This window comes from Pleurodeles waltl, unplaced genomic scaffold, assembly GCF_031143425.1.
Source record: "Pleurodeles waltl isolate 20211129_DDA unplaced genomic scaffold, aPleWal1.hap1.20221129 scaffold_39, whole genome shotgun sequence".
Classification (NCBI taxonomy): domain Eukaryota; kingdom Metazoa; phylum Chordata; class Amphibia; order Caudata; family Salamandridae; genus Pleurodeles; species Pleurodeles waltl.
Genome location: NW_027150097.1, coordinates 7,905,179 through 7,929,088, shown reverse-complemented (window position 1 = coordinate 7,929,088; position 23,910 = coordinate 7,905,179). Strand labels below are relative to the sequence as shown.

General features: G+C 45.2%; 3 non-coding genes across 3 annotated transcripts; all 3 read right to left on the bottom strand.

Annotated features, from left to right (window-relative positions):
- Positions 1-3,055: 3,055 nt before the first annotated feature.
- Positions 3,056-3,138, bottom strand: TRNAL-CAG (transfer RNA leucine (anticodon CAG)). Its single transcript has one exon. It is a non-coding gene; the product is annotated as a tRNA-Leu (tRNA).
- Positions 3,139-5,482: 2,344 nt separating this feature from the next.
- TRNAL-CAG (transfer RNA leucine (anticodon CAG)) lies at positions 5,483-5,565 on the bottom strand. Its single transcript has one exon. It is a non-coding gene; the product is annotated as a tRNA-Leu (tRNA).
- A 10,415-nt stretch (positions 5,566-15,980) lies between these two features.
- TRNAL-CAG (transfer RNA leucine (anticodon CAG)) lies at positions 15,981-16,063 on the bottom strand. The gene has a single exon. It is a non-coding gene; the product is annotated as a tRNA-Leu (tRNA).
- Positions 16,064-23,910: the final 7,847 nt, after the last annotated feature.

Genomic DNA, 23,910 nt, shown 5'->3' with positions numbered 1-23,910 from the left:
TATAGTATCTTTTTTTTGAGCAGCTATGTTTGTTTTGTATTGGTTAAGGAGAAATGTTGTGTTCGTCATGGGCACGCCCATGATGCACACCAAGGGAGGTAGGGAGTGTTAGTCTCCCCCGAGTTTTGGAGTTGGATGGTAGGTGCGGTGATGTGGAATCGGAGAGAATAAAAGGTAGGGGAAGGTGTTCCTCGTGGCCAAAGACTCCATATTATTCTTTGTGTATTTATTAAAACTTCTCTGCAAAACAGGCACTGTGTGTGCACGACGCAACACCCCCACCCCTCCCATCCCCTGAATACAGAAGTTAAAAACCAGGTCTGATTGGGACGCAGGGGACCCTGGTGCCACTGAACCTTCTGCACTGTGAACCTGCTGAACTATTGACAGCTGCGCTTTTGATATGTAGGGTCGAAACGTTTATATCGGCCCCTCTATCACGATTTGTTGAAGATGCTGTGATTTCCTGCTTTACCGATTTACTGCGATTTAGCCAACTTCAGGCAATTAGTGCAAGCAACGGAAAATAGATCTTATCGATAATTTACAGAAACTGTTGACATTGTTTTTGATACGGTGCTTGGGAAAAAAAAGTCCAAAAATGTATCCACCTCGCAAAATACACTTGTCAGAAGTGGGATTTGAACCCACACCTCCAAGGGAGGCTGCGATCCTGAACGCAGCGCCTTAGACCACTCGGCCATCCTGACACTCTTCACACATCGCTCATGGCTCAATTTCGAGCGTATAAACCAAAATGAGTGCCATGTACTGAGTGAATGTTATTTAATGTCCTCTGTATTTTCAATTCCAGACCTTCCTGCTCAGGGAAACAGTGGGATCTGAAGCTGATGAAGGAGAGGATGGATCATCCTGACAGTGGATCCGGTGGTGACTGCTACTAATTCTCAATCATCTACTACATGGGGTGTGGACATGCTGAATTTTGAGCCAGTGCACATGGCCGGTGGTGACTGCTACTAATTCTCAATCATCTACTACAGGGGGTGTGGACATGCATAATTTGGAGCCAGTTCAAGATTCAGATCAGGAGGTGCCTGGCTCCATACCAATCAACTCAGTGCCTCTGAGACAAGGACTTGAATGGTACAGTTTGAGTCCTCGACCGCCATGCTCAACGCGGCTGCAAGGATTCGGGGTGTATTGACTGAATGTGGCATTTCTTGTTGTGTACTATTCTTGTATACTGGTTTAGTATAGTATCTTTTTTTTTAGCAGCTATGTTTGTTTTGTATTGGTTAAGGAGAAATGTTGTGTTCGTCATGGGCACGCCTATGATGCACACCAAGGGAGGTAGGGAGTGTTAGTCTCCCCCGAGTTTTGGAGTTGGATGGTAGGCGCGGTGACGTGGAATCGGAGAGAATAAAAGGTCAGGGAAGGTGTTCCTCGTGGCCAATGACTCTATATTATTCTCTGTGTATTTATTAAAACTTATTTGCGAAACAGGCACTGTGTGTGCACGATGCAACACACCCCTCCCATGCCCAGAATACAGAAGTTAAAAACCAGCTGTGATTGGGACGCAGGCGACCCTGGTGCCACTGAACCTTCTCCACTGTGAACCTGCTGAACTATGGACAGCTGTGCTTTTGATATGTAGGGTCGAAACCTTTATCTCGGCCCCTCTATCACGATTTGTTGAAGATGCTGTGATTTCCTGCTTTACCGATTTACTGCGATTTAGCCAACTTCAGGCAATTAGTGCAAGCAACGGACAATAGATCTTATCGATAATTTACAGAAACTGTTGACATTGTTTTTGATAAGGGTGCTTGGAAAAAAAAGTCCAAAAATGTATCCACCTCACAAAGACACTTGTCAGAAGATGGGTTTCAACCCACGTCTCCAAGGGAGACTGTGACCTGAATGCAGCACCTTAGACCACCCGGCCATCCTGACACTCTTGACACCAGACTGATGGCTCAATTTTCAGCTTATAAACCAAAATGAGTGCCATGTACTGAGTGAATGTTATTTAATGTCCTCTGTATTTTCAATTCCAGACCTTCCTGCTCAGGGAAACAGTGGGATCTGAAGCTGATGAAGGAGAGAGGATGGATCATCCTGACAGTGGACCCTGTGGTGGCTGCTACTAATTCTCAATCATCTACTACATGGGGTGTGGACTTGCAGAATTTTGAGCCAGTGCATATGGCCGGTGGTGACTGCTACTAATTCTCAAACATCTACTACAGGGGGTGTGGACATGCAGAATTTGGAGCCAGTTCAAGATTCAGATCAGGAGGTGCCTGGCTCCATACCAATCAACTCAGTGCCTCTGAGACAAGGACTTGAACGGTACAGTTTGAGTCCTCGACCACCATGCTCAACGCGGCTGCAAGGATTCGGGGTGGATTGACTGAATGTGGTATTTATTGTTGTGTACTATTTTTGTATACTAGATTAGTATAGTATCTTTTTTTTGAGCAGCTATGTTTGTTTTGTATTGGTTAAGGAGAAATGTTGTGTTCGTCATGGGCACGCCCATGATGCACACCAAGGGAGGTAGGGAGTGTTAGTCTCCCCCGAGTTTTGGAGTTGGATGGTAGGTGCGGTGATGTGGAATCGGAGAGAATAAAAGGTAGGGGAAGGTGTTCCTCGTGGCCAAAGACTCCATATTATTCTTTGTGTATTTATTAAAACTTCTCTGCAAAACAGGCACTGTGTGTGCACGACGCAACACCCCCACCCCTCCCATCCCCTGAATACAGAAGTTAAAAACCAGGTCTGATTGGGACGCAGGGGACCCTGGTGCCACTGAACCTTCTGCACTGTGAACCTGCTGAACTATTGACAGCTGCGCTTTTGATATGTAGGGTCGAAAACTTTATCTCGGCCCCTCTATCACGATTTGTTGAAGATGCTGTGATTTCCCGCTTTACCGATTTACTGCGATTTAGCCAACTTCAGGAAATTAGTGCAAGCAATGGACAATAGATCTTATCGATAATTCACAGAAACTGTTGACATTGTTTTTGATAAGGGTGCTTGGAAAAAAAAAGTCCAAAAATGTATCCACCTCGCAAAAGGCACTTGTCAGAAGTGGGATTCGAACCCACGCCTCCAAAGGAGACTGCGACCTGAACGCAGCACCTTAGACCACTCGGCCATCCTGACACTCTTGACACTGCACTGATGGCTCAATTTCCAGCTTATAAACCAAAATGAGTGCCCTGTACTGAGTGAATGTTGTTTAATGTCCTCTGTATTTTCAATTCCAGACCTTCCTGCTCAGGGAAACAGTGGGATCTGAAGCTGATGAAGGAGAGAGGATGGATCATCCTGACAGTGAATCCGGTGGTGACTGCTACTAATTCGCAATCATCGACTACTTGGGGTGTGGACATGCAGAAGTTTGAGCCAGTGCACATGGCTGGTGGTGACTGCAACTAATTCTCAATCATCTACTACAAGGGGTGTGGACATGCAGAATTTGGAGCCAGTTCAAGATTCAGATCAGGAGGTGCCTGGCTCCATACCAATCAACTCAGTGCCTCTGAGACAAGGACTTGAACGGTACAGTTTGAGTCCTCGACCGCCATGCTCAACGCGGCTGCAAGGATTCGGGGTGGATTGACTGAATGTGGCATTTCTTGTTGTGTACTATTCTTGTATACTGGATTAGTATAGTATCTTTTTTTTGAACAGCTATGTTTGTTTTGTATTGGTTAAGTAGAAATGTTGTGTTCGTCATGGGCACGCCTATGATGCACACCAAGGGAGGTAGGGAGTGTTAGTCTCCCCCGAGTTTTGGAGTTGGATGGTAGGCGCGGTGACGTGGAACCGGAGAGAATAAAAGGTCAGGGAAGGTGTTCCTCGTGGCCAATGACTCTATATTATTCTCTGTGTATTTATTAAAACTTATCTGCAAAACAGGCACCGTGTGTGCACGATGCAACACACCCCTCCCATGCCCTGAATACAGAAGTTAAAAACCAGCTGTGATTGGGACGCAGGGGACTCTGGTGCCACTGAACCTTCTGCACTGTGAACCTGCTGAACTATTGACAGATGCGCTCTTGATATGTAGGGTCGAAACCTTTATCTCTGCCCCTCTATCACGATTTGTTGAAGATGCTGTGATTTCCCGCTTTACCGATTTACTGCGATTTAGCCAACTTCAAGAAATTAGTGCAAGCAATGGACAATAGATCTTATCATAATTTACAGAAACTGTTGACATTGTTTTTGATACGGGTGCTTGGAAAAAAAAAGTCCAAAAATGTATCCACCTCGCAAAAGACACTAGTCAGAAGTGGGATTCGAACCCACGCCTCCAAAGGAGACTGCGACCTGAACTCAGCGCCTTAGACCACTCGGCCATCCTGATACTCTTGACACTGCACTGATGGCTCAATTTCCAGCTTATAAACCAAAATGAGTGCCATGTACTGAGTGAATGTTGTTTAATGTCCTCTGTATTTTCAATTCCAGACCTTCCTGCTCAGGGAAACAGTGGGATCTGAAGCTGATGAAGGAGAGAGGATGGATCATCCTGACAGTGAATCCGGTGGTGACTGCTACTAATTCTCAATCATCGACTACTTGGGGTGTGGACATGCAGAAGTTTGAGCCAGTGCACATGGCCGGTGGTGACTGCTACTAATTCTCAATCATCTACTACAAGGGGTGTGGACATGCAGAATTTGGAGCCAGTTCAAGATTCAGATCAGGAGGTGCCTGGCTCCATACCAATCAACTCAGTGCCTCTGAGACAAGGACTTGAACGGTACAGTTTGAATCCTCGACCGCCATGCTCAACGCGGCTGCAAGGATTCGGGGTGGATTGACTGAATGTGGCATTTCTTGTTTTGTACTATTCTTGTATACTGGATTAGTATAGTATCTTTTTTTTAAGCAGCTATGTTTGTTTTGTATTGGTTAAGGAGAAATGTTGTGTTCGTCATGGGCACGCCTATGATGCACACCAAGGGAGGTAGGGAGTGTTAGTCTCCCCCGAGTTTTGGAGTTGGATGGTAGGCGCGGTGACGTGGAACCGGAGAGAATAAAAGGCCTGGGAAGGTGTTCCTCGTGGCCAATGACTCTATATTATTCTCTGTGTATTTATTAAAACTTATCTGCGAAACAGGCACCATGTGTGCACGATGCAACACACCCCTCCCATGCCCTGAATACAGAAGTTAAAAACCAGCTGTGATTGGGACGCAGGGGACCCTGGTGCCACTGAACCTTCTGCACTGTGAACCTGCTGAACTATTGACAGCTGCGCTCTTGATATGTAGGGTCGAAACCTTTATCTCTGCCCCTCTATCACGATTTGTTGAAGATGCTGTGATTTCCCGCTTTACCGATTTACTGCGATTTAGCCAACTTCAGGAAATTAGTGCAAGCAACGGACAATAGATCTTATCGATAATTTACAGAAACTGTTGACATTGTTTTTGATACGGGTGCTTGGAAAAAAAAAGTCCAAAAATGTATCCACCTCGCAAAAGGCACTTGTCAGAAGTGGGATTCGAACCCACGCCTCCAAAGGAGACTGCGACCTGAACGCAGCGCCTTAGACCACTCGGCCATCCTGACACTCTTGACACTGCAGTGATGGCTCAATTTCCAGCTTATAAACCAAAATGAGTGCCATGTACTGAGTGAATGTTGTTTAATGTCCTCTGTATTTTCAATTCCAGACCTTCCTGCTCAGTGAAACAGTGGGATCTGAAGCTGATGAAGGAGAGAGGATGGATCATCCTGACTGTGGATCCGGTGGTGACTGCTACTAATTCTCAATCATCTACTACATGGGGTGTGGACATGCTGAATTTTGAGCCAGTGCACATGGCCGGTGGTGACTGCTACTAATTCTCAATCATCTACTACAGGGGGTGTGGACATGCAGAATTTGGAGCCAGTTCAACATTCAGATCAGGAGGTGCCTGGCTCCATACCAATCAACTCAGTGCCTCTGAGACAAGGACTTGAACGGTACAGTTTGAGTCCTCGACCGCCATGCTCAACGCGGCTGCAAGGATTCGGGGTGGATTGACTGAATGTGGCATTTCTTGTTGTGTACTATTCTTGTATACTGGTTTAGTATAGTATCTTTTTTTTTAGCAGCTATGTTTGTTTTGTATTGGTTAAGGAGAAATGTTGTGTTCGTCATGGGCACGCCTATGATGCACACCAAGGGAGGTAGGCAGTGTTAGTCTCCCCCGAGTTTTGGAGTTGGATGGTAGGCGCGGTGACGTGGAACCGGAGAGAATAAAAGGTCAGGGAAGGTGTTCCTCGTGGCCAATGACTCTATATTATTCTCTGTGTATTTATTAAAACTTATTTGCGAAACAGGCACTGTGTGTGCACGATGCAACACACCCCTCCCATGCCCTGAATACAGAAGTTAAAAACCAGCTGTGATTGGGACGCAGGGGACCCTGGTGCCACTGAACCTTCTGCACTGTGAACCTGCTGAACTATGGACAGCTGTGCTTTTGATATGTAGGGTCGAAACCTTTATCTCGGCCCCTCTATCACGATTTGTTGAAGATGCTGTGATTTCCTGCTTTACCGATTTACTGCGATTTAGCCAACTTCAGGCAATTAGTGCAACCAACGGACAATAGATCTTATCGATAATATACAGAAACTGTTGACATTGTTTTTGATAAGGGTGCTTGGAAAAAAAAGTCAAAAAATGTATCCACCTCGCAAAGACACTTGTCAGAAGAGGGGTTTGAACCCACGTCTCCAAGGGAGACTGTGACTTGAATGCAGCACCTTAGACCACCCAGCCATCCTGACACTCTTGACACCAGACTGATGGCTCAATTTCCAGCTTATAAACCAAAATGAGTGCCATGTACTGAGTGAATGTTATTTAATGTCCTCTGTATTTTCAATTCCAGACCTTCCTGCTCAGGGAAACAGTGGGATCTGAAGCTGATGAAGGAGAGAGGATGGATCATCCTGACAGTGGACCCTGTGGTGACTGCTACTAATTCTCAATCATCTACTACATGGGGTGTGGACTTGCAGAATTTTGAGCCAGTGCATATGGCCGGTGGTGACTGCTACTAATTCTCAATCATCTACTACAGGGGGTGTGGACATGCAGAATTTGGAGCCAGTTCAAGATTCAGATCAAGAGGTGCCTGGCTCCATACCAATCAACTCAGTGCCTCTGAGACAAGCACTTGAACGGTACAGTTTGAGTCCTCGACCGCCATGCTCAACGCGGCTGCAAGGATTCGGGGTGGATTGACTGAATGTGGTATTTATTGTTGTGTACTATTCTTGTATACTGGATTAGTATAGTATCTTTTTTTTGAGCAGCTATGTTTGTTTTGTATTGGTTAAGGAGAAATGTTGTGTTCGTCATGGGCACGCCCATGATGCACACCAAGGGAGGTAGGGAGTGTTAGTCTCCCCCGAGTTTTGGAGTTGGATGGTAGGTGCGGTGATTTGGAATCAGAGAGAATAAAAGGTAGGGGAAGGTGTTCCTCGTGGCCAAAGACTCCATATTATTCTTTGTGTATTTATTAAAACTTCTCTGCAAAACAGGCACTGTGTGTGCACGACGCAACACCCCCACCCCTCCCATCCCCTGAATACAGAAGTTAAAAACCAGCTCTGATTGGGACGCAGGGGACCCTGGTGCCACTGAACCTTCTGCACTGTGAACCTGCTGAACTATTGACAGCTGCGCTTTTGATATGTAGGGTCGAAACCTTTATCTCGGCCCCTCTATCACGATTTGTTGAAGATGCTGTGATTTCCTGCTTTACCGATTTACTGCGATTTAGCCAACTTCAGGCAATTAGTGCAAGCAACGGAAAATAGATCTCATCGATAATTTACAGAAACTGTTGACATTGTTTTTGATACGGTGCTTGGGAAAAAAAAGTCCAAAAATGTATCCACCTCGCTAAATACACTTGTCAGAAGTGGGATTTGAACCCACACCTCCAAGGGAAGCTGCGACCTGAACGCAGCGCCTTAGACCACTCGGCCATCCTGACACTCTTGACACTGCACTGATGGCTCAATTTCCAGCTTATAAACCAAAATGAGTGCCCTGTACTGAGTGAATGTTGTTTAATGTCCTCTGTATTTTCAATTCCAGACCTTCCTGCTCAGGGAAACAGTGGGATCTGAAGCTGATGAAGGAGAGAGGATGGATCATCCTGACAGTGAATCCGGTGGTGACTGCTACTAATTCGCAATCATCGACTACTTGGGGTGTGGACATGCAGAAGTTTGAGCCAGTGCACATGGCTGGTGGTGACTGCAACTAATTCTCAATCATCTACTACATGGGGTGTGGACATGCAGAATTTGGAGCCAGTTCAAGATTCAGATCAGGAGGTGCCTGGCTCCATACCAATCAACTCAGTGCCTCTGAGACAAGGACTTGAACGGTACAGTTTGAGTCCTCGACCGCCATGCTCAACGCGGCTGCAAGGATTCGGGGTGGATTGACTTAATGTGGCATTTCTTGTTGTGTACTATTCTTGTATACTGGATTAGTATAGTATCTTTTTTTTGAGCAGCTATGTTTGTTTTGTATTGGTTAAGGAGAAATGTTGTGTTCGTCATGGGCACGCCTATGATGCACACCAAGGGAGGTAGGGAGTGTTAGTCTCCCCCGAGTTTTGGAGTTGGATGGTAGGCGCGGTGACGTGGAACCGGAGAGAATAAAAGGTCAGGGAAGGTGTTCCTCGTGGCCAATGACTCTATATTATTCTCTGTGTATTTATTAAAACTTATCTGCAAAACAGGCACCGTGTGTGCACGATGCAACACACCCCTCCCATGCCCTGAATACAGAAGTTAAAAACCAGCTGTGATTGGGACGCAGGGGACTCTGGTGCCACTGAACCTTCTGCACTGTGAACCTGCTGAACTATTGACAGATGCGCTCTTGATATGTAGGGTCGAAACCTTTATCTCTGCCCCTCTATCACGATTTGTTGAAGATGCTGTGATTTCCCGCTTTACCGATTTACTGCGATTTAGCCAACTTCAGGAAATTAGTGCAAGCAACGGACAATAGATCTTATCGATAATTTACAGAAACTGTTGACATTGTTTTTGATACGGGTGCTTGGAAAAAAAAAGTCCAAAAATGTATCCACCTCGCAAAAGACACTTGTCAGAAGTGGGATTCGAACACATGCCTCCAAAGGAAACTGCGACCTGAACTCAGCGCCTTAGACCACTCGGCCATCCTGATACTCTTGACACTGCACTGATGGCTCAATTTCGAGCGTATAAACCAAAATGAGTGCCATGTACTGAGTGAATGTTGTTTAATGTCCTCTGTATTTCAATTCCAGACCTTCCTGCTCAGGGAAACAGTGGGATCTGAAGCTGATGAAGGAGAGAGGATGGATCATCCTGACAGTGAATCCGGTGGTGACTGCTACTAATTCTCAATCATCGACTACATGGGGTGTGGACATGCAGAAGTTTGAGCCAGTGCACATGGCCGGTGGTGACTGCTACTAATTCTCAATCATCTACTATAAGGGGTGTGGACATGCAGAATTTGGAGCCAGTTCAAGATTCAGATCAGGAGGTGCCTGGCTCCATACCAATCAACTCAGTGCCTCTGAGACAAGGACTTGAACGGTACAGTTTGAGTCCTCGTCCGCCATGCTCAACGCGGCTGCAAGGATTCGGGGTGGATTGACTGAATGTGGCATTTCTTGTTGTGTACTATTCTTGTATACTGGATTAGTATAGTATCTTTTTTTTGAGCAGCTATGTTTGTTTTGTATTGGTTAAGGAGAAATGTTGTGTTCGTCATGGGCACGCCTATGATGCACACCAAGGGAGGTAGGGAGTGTTAGTCTCCCCCGAGTTTTGGAGTTAGATGGTAGGCGCGGTGACGTGGAACCGGAGAGAATAAAAGGCCAGGGAAGGTGTTCCTCGTGGCCAATGACTCTATATTATTCTCTGTGTATTTATTAAAACTTATCTGCGAAACAGGCACTGTGTGTGCACGATGCAACACACCCCTCCCATGCCCTGAATACAGAAGTTAAAAACCAGCTGTGATTGGGACGCAGGGGACCCTGGTGCCACCGAACCTTCTGCACTGTGAACCTGCTGAACTATTGACAGCTGCGCTCTTGATATGTAGGGTCAAAACCTTTATCTCTGCCCCTCTATCACGATTTGTTGAAGATGCTGTGAATTCCCGCTTTACCGATTTACCGCGATTTAGCGAACTTCAGGAAATTAGTGCAAGCAACGGACAATAGATCTTATCAATAATTTACAGAAACTGTTGACATTGTTTTTGATACGGGTGCTTGGAAAAAAAAAGACAAAAAATGTATCCACCTCGCAAAAGACACTTGTCAGAAGTGGGATTTGAACCTACGTCTCCAAAGGAGACTGTGACCTGAACGCAGCGCCTTAGACCACTCGGCCATCCTGACACTCGTGACACTGCAATGATGGCTCAATTTCCAGCTTATAAACCAAAATGAGTGCCATGTACTGAGTGAATGTTGTTTAATGTCCTCTGTATTTTCAATTCCAGACCTTCCTGCTCAGGGAAACAGTGGGATCTGAAGCTGATGAAGGAGAGAGGATGGATCATCCTGACAGTGGATCCGGTGGTGACTACTACTAATTCTCAATCATCTACTACATGGGGTGTGGACATGCTGAATTTTGAGCCAGTGCACATGGCCGGTGGTGACTGCTACTAATTCTCAATCATCTACTACAGGGGGTGTGGACATGCAGAATTTGGAGCCAGTTCAAGATTCAGATCAGGAGGTGCCTGGCTCCATACCAATCAACTCAGTGCCTCTGAGACAAGGACTTGAACGGTACAGTTTGAGTCCTCGACCGCCATGCTCAACGCGGCTGCAAGGATTCGGGGTGGATTGACTGAATGTGGCATTTCTTGTTGTGTACTATTCTTGTATACTGGTTTAGTATAGTATCTTTTTTTTGAGCAGCTATGTTTGTTTTGTATTGGTTAAGGAGAAATGTTGTGTTCGTCATGGGCACGCCTATGATGCACACCAAGGGAGGTAGGGAGTGTTAGTCTCCCCCGAGTTTTGGAGTTGGATGGTAGGCGCGGTGACGTGGAACCGGAGAGAATAAAAGGTCAGGGAAGGTGTTCCTCGTGGCCAAAGACTCTATATTATTCTCTGTGTATTTATTAAAACTTATTTGCGAAACAGGCACTATGTGTGCACGATGCAACACTCGTGACACTGTACTGATGGCTCAATTTCCAGCTTATAAACCAAAATGAATGCCATGTACTGAGTGAATGTTGTTTAATGTCCTCTGTATTTTCAATTCCAGACCTTCCTGCTCAGGGAAACAGTGGGATCTGAAGCTGATGAAGGAGAGAGGATGGATCATCCTGACAGTGGATCCGGTGGTGACTGCTACTAATTCTCAATCATCTACTACATGGGATGTGGACATGCTGAATTTTGAGCCAGTGCACATTGCCGGTGGTGACTGCTACTAATTCTCAATCATCTACTACAGGGGGTGTGGACATGCAGAATTTGGAGCCAGTTCAAGATTCAGATCAGGAGGTGCCTGGCTCCATACCAATCAACTCAGTGCCTCTGAGACAAGGACTTGAACGGTACAGTTTGAGTCCTCGACCGCCATGCTCAACGCGGCTGCAAGGATTCTGGGTGGATTGACTGAATGTGGCATTTCTTGTGTACTATTCTTGTATACTGGTTTAGTATAGTATCTTTTTTTTGAGCAGCTATGTTTGTTTTGTATTGGTTAAGGAGAAATGTTGTGTTCGTCATGGGCACGCCTATGATGCACACCAATGGAGGTAGGGAGTGTTAGTCTCCCCCGAGTTTTGGAGTTGGATGGTAGGCGCGGTGACGTGGAACCGGAGAGAATAAAAGGTCAGGGAAGGTGTTCCTCGTGGCCAATGACTCTATATTATTCTCTGTGTATTTATTAAAACTTATTTGCGAAACAGGCACTGTGTGTGCACGATGCAACACACCCCTCCCATGCCCTGAATACAGAAGTTAAAAACCAGCTGTGATTGGGATGCAGGGGACCCTGGTGTCACTGAACCTTCTGCACTGTGAACCTGCTGAACTATTGACAGCTGTGCTTTTGATATGTAGGGTCGAAACCTTTATCTCGGCCCCTCTATCACGATTTGTTGAAGATGTTGTGATTTCCTGCTTTACCGATTTACTGCGATTTAGCCAACTTCAGGCAATTAGTGCAAGCAACGGACAATAGATCTTATCGATAATTTACAGAAACTGTTGACATTGTTTTTGATAAGGGTGCTTGAAAAAAAAAAGTCCAAAAACGTATCCACCTCGCAAAAGACACTTTTCAGAAGAGGGGTTTGAACCCACGTCTCCAAGGCAGACTGTGACCTGAATGCAGCACCTTAGACCACCCGGCCATCCTGACACTCTTGACACCAGACTGATGGCTCAATTTCCAGCTTATAAACCAAAATGAGTGCCATGTACTGAGTGAATGTTATTTAATGTCCTCTGTATTTTCAATTCCAGACCTTCCTGCTCAGGGAAACAGTGGGATCTGAAGCTGATGAAGGAGAGAGGATGGATCATCCTGACAGTGGACCCTGTGGTGACTGCTACTGATTCTCAATCATCTACTACATGGGGTGTGGACTTGCAGAATTTTGAGCCAGTGCATATGGCCGGTGGTGACTGCTACTAATTCTCAATCATCTACTACAGGGGGTGTGGACATGCAGAATTTGGAGCCAGTTCAAGATTCAGATCAGGAGGCTCCTGGCTCCATACCAATCAACTCAGTGCCTCTGAGACAAGGACTTGAACGGTACAGTTTGAGTCCTCGACCGCCATGCTCAACGCGGCTGCAAGGATTCGGGGTGGATTGACTGAATGTGGTATTTCTTGTTGTGTACTATTCTTGTATACTGGATTAGTATAGTATCTTTTTTTTGAGCAGCTATGTTTGTTTTGTATTGGTTAAGGAGAAATGTTGTGTTCGTCATGGGCACGCCCATGATGCACACCAAGGGAGGTAGGGAGTGTTAGTCTCCCCCGAGTTTTAGAGTTGGATGGTAGGTGCGGTGATGTGGAATCGGAGAGAATAAAAGGTAGGGGAAGGTGTTCCTCGTGGCTAAAGACTCCATATTATTCTTTGTGTATTTATTAAAACTTCTCTGCAAAACAGGCACTGTGTGTGCACGACGCAACACCCCCACCTCTCCCATCCCCTGAATACAGAAGTTAAAAACCAGCTGTGATTGGGACGCAGGGGACCCTGGTGCCACTGAACCTTCTGCACTGTGAACCTGCTGAACTATTGACAGCTGCGCTTTTGATATGTAGGGTCGAAATCTTTATCTCGGCCCCTCTATCACGATTTGTTGAAGATGTTGTGATTTCCTGCTTTACCGATTTACTGCGATTTAGCCAACTTCAGGCAATTAGTGCAAGCAACGGACAATAGATCTTATCGATAATTTACAGATACTGTTGACATTGTTTTTGATAAGGGTGCTTGAAAAAAAAAAGTCCAAAAACGTATCCACCTCGCAAAAGACACTTGTCAGAAGAGGGGTTTGAACCCACGTCTCCAAGGGAGACTGTGACCTGAATGCAGCACCTTAGAACACCCGGCCATCCTGACACTCTTGACACCAGACTGATGGCTCAATTTTCAGCTTATAAACCAAAATGAGTGCCATGTACTGAGTGAATGTTATATAATGTCCTCTGTATTTTCAATTCCAGACCTTCCTGCTCAGGGAAACAGTGGGATCTGAAGCTGATGAAGGAGAGAGGATGGATCATCCTGACAGTGGACCCTGTGGTGACTGCTACTAATTCTCAATCATCTACTACATGGGGTGTGGACTTGCAGAATTTTGAGCCAGTGAATATGGCCGGTGGTGAGTGCTACTAATTCTCAATCATCTACTACAGGGGGTGTGGACATGCAGAATTTGGAGCCAGTTCAAGATTCAGATCAGGAGGTGCCTGGCTCCATACCAATCAACTCAGTGCCTCTGAGACAAGGACTTGAACGGTACAGTTTGAGTCTTCGACCGCCATGCTCAACGCGGCTGCAAGGATTCGGGGTGGATTGACTGAATGTGGTATTTATTGTTGTGTACTATTCTTGTATACTGGATTAGTATAGTATCTTTTTTTTGAGCAGCTATGTTTGTTTTGTATTGGTTAAGGAGAAATGTTGTGTTCGTCATGGGCACGCCCATGATGCACACCAAGGGAGGTAGGGAGTGTTAGTCTCCCCCGAGTTTTGGAGTTGGATGGTAGGTGCGGTGATGTGGAATCGGAGAGAATAAAAGGTAGGGGAAGGTGTTCCTCGTGGCTAAAGACTCCATATTATTCTTTGTGTATTTATTAAAACTTCTCTGCAAAACAGGCACTGTGTGTGCACGACGCAACACCCCCACCCCTCCCATCCCCTGAATACAGAAGTTAAAAACCAGCTGTGATTGGGACGCAGGGGACCCTGGTGCCACTGAACCTTCTGCACTGTGAACCTGCTGAACTATTGACAGCTGCGCTTTTGATATGTAGGGTCGAAACCTTTATCTCGGCCCCTCTATCACGATTTGTTGAAGATGCTGTGATTTCCTGCTTTACCGATTTACTGCGATTTAGCCAACTTCAGGCAATTAGTGCAAGCAACGGAAAATAGATCTTATCGATAATTTACAGAAACTGTTGACAATGTTTTTGATACAGTGCTTGGGAAAAAAAAGTCCAAAAATGTATCCACCTCGCAAAAAACACTTGTCAGAAGTGGGATTTGAACCCACACCTCCAAGGGAGGCTGCGACCTGAACGCAGCGCCTTAGACCACTCGGCCATCCTGATACTCTTTACACCTCCCTCATGGCTCAATTTTGAGCGTATAAACCAAAATGAGTGCCATGTACTGAGTGAATGTTGTTTAATGTCCTCTGTATTTTCAATTCCAGACCTTCCTGCTCAGGGAAACAGTGGGATCTGAAGCTGATGAAGGAGAGAGGATGGATCATCCTGACAGTGAATCCGGTGGTGACTGCTACTAATTCGCAATCATCGACTACATGGGGTGTGGACATTTAGAAGTTTGAGCCAGTGCACATGGCCGGTGGTGACTGCTACTAATTCTCAATCATCTACTACAAGGGGTGTGGACATGCAGAATTTGGAGCCAGTTCAAGATTCAGATCAGGAGGTGCCTGGCTCCATACCAATCAACTCAGTGCCTCTGAGACAAGGACTTGAACGGTACAGTTTGAGTCCTCGACCGCCATGCTCAACGCGGCTGCAAGGATTCGGGGTGGATTGACTGAATGTGGCATTTCTTGTTGTGTACTATTCTTGTATACTGGATTAGTATAGTATCTTTTTTTTGAGCAGCTATGTTTGTTTTGTATTGGTTAAGGAGAAATGTTGTGTTCGTCATGGGCACGCCTATGATGCACACCAAGGGAGGTAGGGAGTGTTAGTCTCCCCCGAGTTTTGGAGTTGGATGGTAGGCGCGGTGACGTGGAACCGGAGAGAATAAAAGGCCAGGGAAGGTGTTCCTCGTGGCCAATGACTCTATATTATTCTCTGTGTATTTATTAAAACTTATCTGCGAAACAGGCACTGTGTGTGCACGATGCAACACACCCCTCCCATGCCCTGAATACAGAAGTTAAAAACCAGCTGTGATTGGGACGCAGGGGACCCTGGTGCCACTGAACCTTCTGCACTGTGAACCTGCTGAACTATTGACATCTGCGCTCTTGATATGTAGGGTCAAAACCTTTATCTCTGCCCCTCTATCACGATTTGTTGAAGATGCTGTGATTTCCCGCTTTACCGATTTACTGCGATTTAGCCAACTTCAGGAAATTAGTGCAAGCAACGGACAATAGATCTTATCGATAATTTACAGAAACTGTTGACATTGTTTTTGATACGGGTGCTTGAAAAAAAAAATACAAAAAATGTATCCACCTCGCAAAAGACACTTGTCAGAAGTGGGATTCGAACCTACGCCTCCAAAGGAGACTGCGACCTGAACGCAGCGCCTTAGACCACTCGGCCATCCTGACACTCGCGACACTGCAATGATGGCTCAATTTCCAGCATATAAACCAAAATGAGTGCAATGTACTGAGTGAATGTTGTTTAATGTCCTCTGTATTTTCAATTCCAGACCTTCCTGCTCAGGGAAACAGTGGGTTCTGAAGCTGATGAAGGAGAGAGGATGGATCATCCTGACAGTGGATCTGGTGGTGACTGCTACTAATTCTCAATCATCTACTACATGGGGTGTGGACATGCTGAATTTTGAGCCAGTGCACATGGCCGGTGGTGACTGCTACTAATTCTCAATCATCTACTACAGGGGGTGTGGACATGCAGAATTTGGAGCCAGTTCAAGATTCAGATCAGGAGGTGCCTGGCTCCATACCAATCAACTCAGTGCCTCTGAGACAAGGACTTGAACGGTACAGTTTGAGTCCTCGACCGCCATGCTCAACGCGGCTGCAAGGATTCGGGGTGGATTGACTGAATGTGGCATTTCTTGTTGTGTACTATTCTTGTATACTGGTTTAGTATAGTATCTTTTTTTTGAGCAGCTATGTTTGTTTTGTATTGGTTAAGGAGAAATGTTGTGTTCGTCATGGGCACGCCTATGATGCACACCAAGGGAGGTAGGGAGTGTTAGTCTCCCCCGAGTTTTGGAGTTGGATGGTAGGCGCGGTGACGTGGAACCGGAGAGAATAAAAGGTCAGGGAAGGTGTTCCTCGTGGCCAATGTCTCTATATTATTCTTGAGGAAATTCGATTTTTAATACGATCGTATCGACCCGCCATTTTGTGGCCCGCCGCCATTTTATGTTGCCTTCACTCAGGCAGCACAGCGAACGAAGTCCATTCTGCCTTTTCTGCTTATTCTGCAACATGGTGTTCAAAACAGCCTTCTGCCTCTATCTTTACAAGGCTGGTATTAAGGTCTGACCAAGTACACTAATCCCTGTCTGGTTTTCTAATCCTTGTTTCAACTATCTGTAGGCTCACACTATTCTCCGCCGATCTTATCTTATCGTCTGGCCTTCGCTGTCCTTTGCTAGTATTCTCTCATTTCACAACTGTCCTCCAAATGCACACAAACTTATCGCACCACATGCAACTTCGTTGTGGATCGGTTAATGAATTAGTTCAAGGGAGGGGTGACAAACACAGCTGGAGGGGAGGCAACCTTAAGTCACTTGATACTTTGTTTTCCAATTCCTTCTATTGGTGCTGTCTTGTTTTCCGACATTTCTATTGGCTCTGTTCTATCTTTACATTATTCTTACTGGCTCCTTTCTATGTGTTCTGGGAGTGTATGTAGTTAATAAATGGTTTTTATACGGTATATAAGATTGTGCGCCACAAAGTAAAGTGGCAGTCTCCTGAGAACATACCTTGTGTACTTCTTGGACAACTGTACTAGCTGCAGCTAATAAAATCTGATCTTTTACGCCTGACAGAGTGTCCCGTGTCTCTGTTAGTTGAGGCAGGTGAATCCAAGGAGATTTCAGGCGTACCCTGCGCCGCCAGGCCCATAAGGTTCTGGTTCTTCAACTGGCGCCCAACGTGGGGCGGCTTCAGCGGTACCGATTCTGCCTGAAGGTCGTGAGGAACCCCGCAAGAAAATTCTGGAGGAATCGCGAGCCACGTCAAGCGACCCCTGTATGTCGAAGTGGTCCGAAGGTCTTTTTCAGCGCGGTTACTCCTTCCTGACGGCTACTGACGACTGCTGCCCTGACTGCCGCCCTGCCTTGGCCCTTTCTTTGATGATGTATGGTAAAGCGAGACGATAGACGGGCCTCTGTTGGTGTAAGAAGACATCCTTAGTTAAGTATTTGGTGGGTCGCGCCCACAAATTTTGGTCTTTGTTTTGTCCTTAGGTCCTTAGATTTGGCCATTGCAGTGGCCAAAGCCGAGGGGTAAGTGCATTTGTGCTGTGTAAACTGAAAGTTTTACCCCCTTGATGTTTGTGAACAGCCAGTAAAAATCGTGAGATGTCTGGTCTGACTAAGTTTGGAAAACTTTGTTGCTTTGGTTGTAATAGGGACTCCCAGCTTGAGGACTCCTGTCCGATTCCTTCGGTTGGAACTCCCACATATGAGTTCTATTCTAAACATGGTGTTGGTCCTATTGCCTTTAATAAGACATGGACCCGATATACAAAGAAAGATGGTGTTTTAAAATGGCCAGAAAATGGTAGTTTCGAAACTGATGTGCTAGATAATTTAGAAGCAACGTTATTTAAAAGAAAAGCCCGGCCGGCAATGTTTGACTCTTTTCGCCTTTGGCGTAAGGAAGCCAAACAGAGAGAAATTAAACAAGCGAAACGAGATAGGAAAACACAGGGAATGACGATTATACAGGCTGCTCAGCAATTCAAAGATGATGAAATAGATAATGCAATGGAAATTTCAGACAGACAGCATCGAATGGCAATAGATAAATGCTATCCGACGTTGCCTATCTCTTCCCTTGATAAGAGAAAAGATTTTGAGGAAGATTCCTTAATGTCCCACTTATTGAAATTGCCTCCGCCCTATGTACAAGGTGCTAATGCACCCCCGATGTTACAGCCTGTTCAGCCGCCAGTTGTGCTTCCGCCTGCTCCAGCTTTTCCACAATTGCCTCCTCAAGTATTGCCTATGCCAGCTTTGCCTTTAACTCCTTTGCCTTCTGCTCCTTTGGCAATTCCTAATGCTCCTTTAGTTAATTCACCTAATACCTTGTCCCCTATCCTTATGTCAAATTCTCCATCTATGCGTAAGCGATTTGCAGATACTGTCTCTGGTCTCTTATCACCTTTCTTTGAAGCTTTAAATGTGTCTCCAGCTTTTTCTCGAAGACAGTCTCGTAGTCAATTCCCAGACTCCGAAGAGCGAGAAAAATTGGACTCACTTGCTTGTAGATGGATCAAGAAGGGTCCCCAATATAGTACGTCTGATATTATGTCCACCTTTCTGCAATGGAATGCACCTACGCAGAGATATGTTTTTAAAGTTATGTGCGATACTCTCGCTAAAGAATGGGAGGATATGAATTTGGGTTCGGTCCCACAGGATCTGTTAGATGTTCAGGCTGACTTTGACAAAGGACTTATTGTGGGTCCTAAGGTTGAAAACGCTGTCAGAACACTTATTTCTTTCAGATCCCTATTGTTCTCACAGACTTTTCCTGATTCTGATCCTTCAGTTAGGACAGCACTGAAAAACTATCCCATGAGAGAGGTTTCTCCAATATGGAAGGAAGAAGTTGCAGCAGCAGGTGCTAATCCAGCTATTCCTGCGCATTTTCAGCGCATATGGATACATGTCCCCTGGAAAAGGTCTGAAGTTTTAGCACTTAAACAGTCACTACCAGATTCACGCAAAAATCCTGCTGGTTACTATAAAGAGTTGTCGCAAACAGTTGATGCATGTACTATGAATCTAGCAGATATTGACATGTTGATGGGAAATGTAGTTCCACAGACAATATGGGCTAAAATTCGTAGAGAGGATCACGCTCAAGAATTAGGCGGCGATTGGAACGCTATTATTGCCGCAGATAGAGGTCAAGTAGGTGGTGCAAAGCCCGACGCTTTGATCTCAGAACTCCCTGGTAGGATTATTACATTAATGAAAACAATGATGCCTGCTTTGAGAGTTAATTGGGATAAGCTAGCAGCATGTAAACAAAAGAAAGATGAAAGTGTTTCCGATTTCTTTACCCGATTCGAGGAGACATTCATTGATCACAGTGGTCAAGATATGGCTACAGAAGGGGGACAGCGATTATTTGTGGATAAGTTCGTATATAACTTGCTTCCTGAACTATCACACAAGCTAAAAGACTCCGAGAGTTCATGGGCAGTTTCTTCTTCCGCCCAGATATTGGCTACTGCACAATATTATGAAAATAGAGACAAAGAAGAAAGGGAAAAACAAGAGAAAAAGACGAAAGAATTAAAAACTAAAGTTCTCTTGCAACAGGCTTATCCTCCTCGTTATGTTCAGCCTCAGTTTCAACAGCCTCCGCAGTTTCAGAGGTTGTATCAAAAGCCTGAACCATTCATTCCAAGACCTTTGCTAGGTCCCAATCAATGTGCTTATTGTAGGGAGGAAGGTCATTTTAAGAACAGTTGTCCGGCATTGTTGCAGCGTAATGGAGCAACATCTGCTTCACGAGGTCGTGGTGGTCCTCAGTCAGCAAATAGAGGTAGAGGTCGAGGTGTGTTAACCCAAGAGCAGCGTTCTTTTGTTCCTCCAAATTCCGGAAATTACTTTGACCAGCAAAATGTTAGGTCTACACAGTATTACAGTGAGGATCAGTATATTGAAGGAGGGAATGAAAGTCTTCATTTTGAATAGGACAGCCATGGACAAAGTAAGGGGGTTACGTCAATTCCAGTGGATCAGAATGGACCTTATGTTAATGTCACTACAATGGGTGTTTCAGAGCCATTTCTTTTAGATACTGGTGCCATGAGAAGCTCTATCATTCATTCTAAACTCCCTGGCGCACCTTTGTCTGGCTTAACGAATGTATCTGTAGGATTTTCTGGCGCCCCTGTTCGCAATCCAGTTTCTTGCCCTTTGCCTGTTTCAATAGGCCCTTATGATTTAGAAGCTCCGCTTCTTCTGACGAATGGTTGTGGTGAAAATCTGTTGGGTTTAGATCTATTAAAAAGAATGCATGCTACGATATATTGTTCACCTTCTGGTGTATACCTCACTCTAGGACAGAAAATGACTAGTCCAATGTACTTATCAAAAGATCAATTCCCACCTGAATTGCTTTCTCTTCCCGAAACGCTTTGGGCTACGGGTCCGAATGACGTTGGTTGTCTTGAGATCCCACCTTATGTTGTTACTCTTAAGCCCAATGCTGAAATGCCACGTATTCCGCAATACAGAATCTCTACTGAAGGTGAGAAAGCACTTCTGGAAATTGTCCATGATTTGATTCAGAAGGGTGTGGTTGAGGAAACGAGAGGAAATACATGTAACAGTCCTGTTCTTCCGGTTCTTAAACGCACTGATCCTTCTCAGCCTCCTGTTTATCGTTTTGTAATTGATCTTCGGGAGGTAAACAAGATTGTCGTACCGCAGTTTCCTGTAGTCCCAGATATCACTGCTCTGTTGACGATGATACCTTCTACAGCGACTTGGTTTTCAGTTATTGATCTAAAGAATGCTTTCTTTAGTATTCCCATCGCCGAAGAGAGTAGAGATATTTTTGGTTTTTCCCTCGGAGGCCGAAGCTTCCGGTTTAAACGCGCACCTCAAGGTTATTGTGAAAGTCCCTCTATTTACAGTCAAGCTCTAAAATGTCATCTTGATGCCTTTTCCTTACCGTCCGGTGCCGCTCTCATTCAGTACATGGATGACTTATTAGTTGCAGCTGATTCAGAGGAGATTTGCAAAAACGTGACCGTTGCACTGTTGCGTCATTTGTTTGATCTGAATCACAAGGTTTCTCCTTCTAAATTACAATATGTCTGTCGCGAGGTGACTTATTTGGGTCATCTCTTGTCAAAGGAGGGACGACGATTGACCCCCGAACGAATTCAGGCAATTGCACAAATGTCAGTGCCATCCACACAAAGAGAGGTACGTGCCTTTTTGGGCATTACTTCTTATTGTAGACAGTGGATTCCGAGTTTCTCTTTATTGGCTAAACCGCTGTTGGCGCTAACTTTAAAAGATACGCCTCAGCCTCTTCCGTGGACTGACGAGTGTCAGAAGAGTTTTACTGATTTGCGTATTGCTTTGTGTTCTGCTCCTGTATTGGGTACTCCTGATTACAGTAAGCCCTTTACGCTCTATGTCCACGAAAGAGAGGGTTGTGCATTGTCAGTCTTAACGCAGCGTTTTGGAGATCAACAGCGACCATGCGCATATTTCTCAGCTACGTTAGATCCAGTAGCTAAAGCATTGCCTAGTTGTCTTAAGGCGACAGCGGCAGCAGCAATTTCTATTCGACAGTCTGCTGGAGTAGTGCTAGATAATACTCTCATTGTTATGGTGCCACATGCAGTGGATACTTTACTAAATAGGACAAAAACGCAGCATCTTACGAGTGCTCGGTTGTCCGGATATGAGCTGACGCTTTTGGCTAGTCACATACACATCAAACGATGTAATACCCTGAATCCAGCTACTTTGTTGCCTCTTCCAGAAGAGAGAGATGTCTCTGAACAGCATGATTGTTTTCTCCGTACTGAAGAAGAGACTAAGGGTAGAATTGACCTAAAAGACACGCCATTAGTGAATCCAGATGGAACACTATGGGTAGATGGTTCTTGTTTCAAGCTCCCGAATGGAGATACAGTTTCAGCCTACGCTATTACTACTTTGCATACGATTGTGGAGACAGCACGCATTAGACATAATTCAGCTCAGGCAGCTGAATTGATAGCCTTAACTAGAGCGTGTGTGTTATCCAAAGGAAAAAGAGTAAACGTGTACACTGATAGCCAATACGCTTTTGGTGTAGCGTTTAACTTTGGGCGCTTATGGAAGGAAAGAGGATTCTTTACTTCCCATGGTACTAAGATACAACATGGTCAATTAGTGACTGAACTTCTTGAGTCACTTACAATGCCTACTCAGATAGCAATCGTGAAGTGTAGTGCACACAAAAAGATTGTGGACGATGTTGGTCGAGGAAATGCATTTGCAGATGAGGTAGCGAAAAAGACAGCCAGAGACAACACAAGTCGAATGTATGTTGCAGGTCCCGCAAACTGCGTAAGAGAAAAGGGAATGTGTGAAGATACAGTAGAGAGTGTGAAATCAATTCAAGGAGAGGCTACGGAGAATGAGTTGAGAAAGTGGAAGGAAAGTACAGGAATGTTAGATGAGATGGGATGTTGGGTTGAATTATCAGAACATCAACGTTGGCTGTTACCAGATGCTTATGTACTACCTGTAGTTACTATGGCACATGGTCCAGCTCACCTAAGTGCAAAAGGAATATGTAAACTTCTGGCTCCAGTGTGGCAAAATGAGGGGATCCCAAAGTGTGCAAATAATGTAGTAAAACATTGTATTGTTTGCTTGATGTACAATCCGGGAAAGGGAACCCCAACTCCAGCAGGTCATTTTGCTCCTCCAACATATCCATTTGAGGTGTTGCAGATCGATTATATTCACATGGAACGATGCAACAACCTCAAATATGTTCTGGTGGTAGTATGTGCTTTTTCTAGATGGGTAGAAGCCTACCCTCTGAAGGACAATACTGCTTTATCAACTGCCAAAATACTTTTGAAAGAATTCTTCCCTAGGTTTGGTTTGCCGCGCATTGTCTGGAGTGACAATGGGAGCGAATTTGTGGGTCAAGTCATGCAAAAAGTTTGTGCAGGTCTTGGCATAAAACAGAAGTTCCACGCGGCGAATCACCCACAGTCGGCTGGTTTAGTAGAATGCTACAATGGAACCTTGAAGCTTAAAATTGCTAAGGTGCAAGCTAGCACAGGACTTAATTGGCCTGATGCTTTACCATTGGCTCTTCTGTCCACCAGAACAGCAGTACACTCTCGTTTGGGGCTTAGCCCTTACGAAGTGATATTTGGTCGCCCAGCTAATGTATGGGGAGTTCCTCGCCCTAAGAAATACTCAGACTTGCCATACCCGATGTTGATTGACTACTTGCATGACCTTACAACTAAATTGCGTGTTCTTCATCAACAGGTTCAGAGTGCTCTACCAGAGGCTTCCACAGACCCAGGTCATTCCATCCGACCAGGTGACTGGGTCTGCACGAAAAATTTCCAACGACAGAGAAATTTGGAGCCCAGATGGAGAGAGCCACGCCTGGTTCTTTTGACCACAAGAACAGCAGTTAAAGTCGAAGGAAAGAAAAACTGGGTGCATGCCGTGCACTGCAAGAAAGTGCCT